The sequence below is a fragment of the Physeter macrocephalus genome, chromosome 11, assembly GCF_002837175.3.
Source record: "Physeter macrocephalus isolate SW-GA chromosome 11, ASM283717v5, whole genome shotgun sequence".
Taxonomy (NCBI): domain Eukaryota; kingdom Metazoa; phylum Chordata; class Mammalia; order Artiodactyla; family Physeteridae; genus Physeter; species Physeter macrocephalus.
This window is the reverse complement of record NC_041224.1, coordinates 87,211,124-87,215,122: the sequence shown is the minus strand read 5'-3', so window position 1 is coordinate 87,215,122 and position 3,999 is coordinate 87,211,124.

The following is a 3,999-nucleotide window of genomic DNA, read 5'->3' as shown; positions in this document are numbered from 1 at the left end:
CATGAGCAGGGACAGCGCTGCTCCATGTGGGAAATTCCTAGAAGGGAACTGTGAAGGTCTGTACATCGTAAGTGGTGAACGATATTGCCAGATCTCCCTCTGAAGAGGCTCTAGCTATTTACATTTGAGAGCACTTTTATTTCAGAACAATTTATGGAATATTGGGAAAAAAAAGAAAGAAAGGTTCCCCGTGTACCAATTGCAAGGACTTTCTGTTTCCGTTGTCAGTGCCACGTTGCTGGAGTTGGACGCTGCTGTTCCCGCCTGTCACTGGAGCTCCACTCTGGCTGTCTCCCCCAAAGGCCTGGCCTCCTGCTGCCTTGCTGAGGTCTGCTTCTCCCCAGCTCGAGTCCTCTTCCTTCCCCCTCCTTCAGGTCCAGGGCTCCTCCCCACCCCGACTCACAGCTGCCATGTCTCAAGGGAGACAGCCCGTCTCCTCATCCACCCCTGTTGCCATGACACAGCCTCTACGGAAGACTCGGCATCCTGACTCTCTTCCACCCTCCTTCCCTTCGGTGAATGCGGACCTCCACATTGCCAAATCCATGGCCATTGCCCGGTCCTCACCTTGCTTGACCTGCCAGCTGACCTCTCAGCCGCACCGTGCACCCCGACTGTTCCCTTCTTCTGAAGTGCTTGGCCCTTTGGCTTCTGAGACGCCACACCTGCTGTCTCTCTGATTGTTGCATCCCTGCCTCTTTGCAGCCTTGCCCTCCTTGCAGCATTTAACGCTGGGTCGTCTTATTTTCCTCATTCTCTGCTTTTTTCCTGGGAGAGCTCATCCCCACTGTGGCTTGGATTAGCATCATTTGGGGAGTGATGGTCATGCATTTTAATTCCCATTTCCTTGATTACTTGTAAGACGGGTCATCTTTTCATGGCTTCCGGCCGTCTGTATTCTTTATGAAAGCAGCTTAGAAGCAGAGCAGACGCTGGACACAGGTTCCAGTCCAGACCACTGCCAGGGCAGGTCCCTGTCCTCGCCCCTCCAGGCCCTCCCCGGCCTCATCTCTCTCCACACCCTCTCAGCATCTGCAAAGTCACCACGCCAGACACCCCCAACCCAGCTCACAGCCTGCATTCTTCTCCAGGACTCTCATCACCCCGCTCCTTCTTCTGTGGTGCCCAGAGCTTGATTCCACTGAGAAGAGACAGTCTCTTATCACCACACTCCTCCTCATCCCTCCCCAACTCTGCACATCTCACCCCAGTGCCCAGGGATGGGGGTCAGCATGGGGCCAGTGCCTCATCTCCCTTCTGGGACATCGTTCTGCCACCTCCTCCCAACAGTCCTTCTCTTTTGAAGTTCGTGCTGTTACTCCCCTCTTCCTAAACCCATATACTCCTTCCTGTACTCTGGCCGCTCTGTGTTGTTTGGGGACTTTGATTCTCCCAGACTTTTCTGTCCCCTGCCCTGATGCCCACTTTGGGGCTTCAGCATCAAGACTGACAGCTTTCTTTGTCCACATCTCATAGTTTCTTGACTTAAACCTCAGTGACTCTTTCTACTCTATTTTAGATGCCTACACACCTACTTTCATCGCCTGCAAATGAGCTTGACTGCAGCCTTCTACACGTCCACCTCCCTTTCTCCATCACATCTTGTGTGGCCACAGGTTTTTTGCCTCCTTCCTTTTCTCCCAATCCTTTGGTAAGATTTTACCCCCATTCGTCTTCCTATCATGACCCACCATGCCAACTAAGCCATATCCCGTAACCTGGGGCCGTGCTGCTTTGCCAGTTTCCAATCCTAAAGATACCTGGTGATCCTGCTGGGATGAACTGAGGGGATCATTCATGCCTTGTATGGAACTTCCTTCTGACTAATTCAGCCATGTGCCTGTCCCACTTTATTGGTCTGTGAGCTCCAGGACAGGAATGACAGTGCCATATCTGTTCTCCCTGTGCTCAGCCTGTGTTTGTGCCATGGCCCATGTTTGTTCACTTTGGTTGAATAGACTTTTCTGCTTTGGCAGTGACCACTCCATCACTGTGGGCTGATAATACTCAGATTTAAAAAGCAATGTATCTATCCAGGGTAGGAAAAAATGACTAGAGAGAAAGAATAAAGGAGTCTGGGGGAAGGCATATATGCATTAAATGCCTTTTAATTTAATATGCATTAAAAAAAATGGACATATGAGAGTCAGGTTGCAGGCAGAGGCGATTGCAAAATGGTTTCTCCTAAACTGCTGAGTTATATTCTGCCAGCATCCAGGTACTCTACTGTTAAACAGGTTTATTTTGGTGGTGAAGGTACAGCTTGGTGTCGGGTGATGACCTTGGCCCAAAGAAGGGAAAACATCGCATCTATGCTGAAAGGAAAAAAATTATATTTGCCTTTTTGCCTGCAGACGAGAGAAGAGAGGGGAGAGGGGAGGGGAGGCTTTCCTTATGCAGCTAGTCCTGGGCCACCAGCTTTGCGCTTTGATGCACTCATAGCAATAACCCAAGGCCCTGCTGCCAGGAAACAAGGAAGCGTGTTGTCACACAAGTTGATGCCAACACTCTGCTTGTGCAAATACTCAGGACCCAGTGCCAGGCTCTGCATCTTCTCTGCCAGGGGGAAGTGCAAGCACACGGTCACCTGTGTCTCAGGACCGAGAGGCTGGCTTCAGAGAAGGGCTTGTGGCAGCAGGGGAAAGGGCAGCCTGGCATTTTGGGTGAACGATAACTGCCTTAAGTGGTCGGTGAAGGTCCTCCCCTGAGGAGGGGCCGGTCTCTGAGGCCAAGACCCCACGATTAAGAGGTGATAGAGTCTAAGAGAGCACAAGTTCACTGGCCTCTTAGAGCCTGGACCCAGCAGGGCACTGAGGCTCCCAGCAGCAAAGCTGTGTGCGTTCCCCCCGGGCGCCCTGTCGAGGGTGCTCCCCCAACTTGGCTCCCGGCGGTGGTGCCAGGCTTCCATTTCTGGCCGAGACCACTGATCCTTTAGGGTCCCCTGTGTCCTGTCTACTTGTAGGCACTCTCAGGCAGTACCTTCCTTTTCAATGCCCTCTTGGGAATAAAATAACACTTTCTAAAACCACAGCGTATGGAAGATCTCACTTCTGGAATGATGGAGACCGCCTGTGCTTCCTCTTCTGCACGTGCCCCTCCAGATCTGTTCTGCTGCCTGGGAGGCTGGCCCTCCAAGGACGGCACCACCCTGCTCCCCTGCCTTCTGGTTCTTGTTGGGTTCAGCTGCTGGGGATGTCAGGTGGTCAGAGGCTGGAGCCATCAGGGTTTCTGTCCTCTCCTGCTGCCAGGCCGTGGCTTTGGCAGAGGCCGCATTCCTGTGACTATAGCTCCGGCCAGGTTCTGGGCACTGGCTCCTTCCCCCGCCCCTGCTAGTCCTTGAGTGCTCCAGCATGTTGATCCCCCGACCCTGCCCACACCTCTGTAAAGGACTTTCTTTAAGCTTCTCTTTTGAACTGCCTGTTTCTTGCTCTGTTAAACTAATTGCTCCAGGCCCTCTGTCCACCCGAATAAAGGCCAAACCATATCACATCACAGAGCAGTTCTCACGAGCCCCATGTTTTTTATGCAACGTGTTTATATATAGTTTTAAAGTGTAACTCCTTCCGTCAGTGGTTTCAACACAAGAAGCCTCTAGTTGGGTTCCTTTAGTCGCTGGTCACAAGTTAACCTTCATAGGTCCTGCTAAGGATGGAAGAGAAGGCAGTTGGGAGACATTTTCCTTCTAAATTCACATTCTTGGTCCTTTCCCCTTCTCTAACCTGTGTAATGCAGCGGCTTCCCTACATAAGAGGGCATTCGTGCATTTACTGCACGGGGTTCAGGCAAATTGCAATGCTCGGCTGGCTGTGCAGGCGTGGAGCCCCCTCGGTGGTCGGCAGGCCCTTCCTGCAGACTCCCCTCCGAAAGACGTGCACCTTTTCATCTCCTGGTAATGCTCTCATCCTTGGTCCTCTCTGTCCAAGGAAGAGGGGGTCTCTCCTGCTGGGTCCCCAGAGGCCCCACCTTTGGCTTCTGTGTGGCATCCAGGGACCCGAGTCC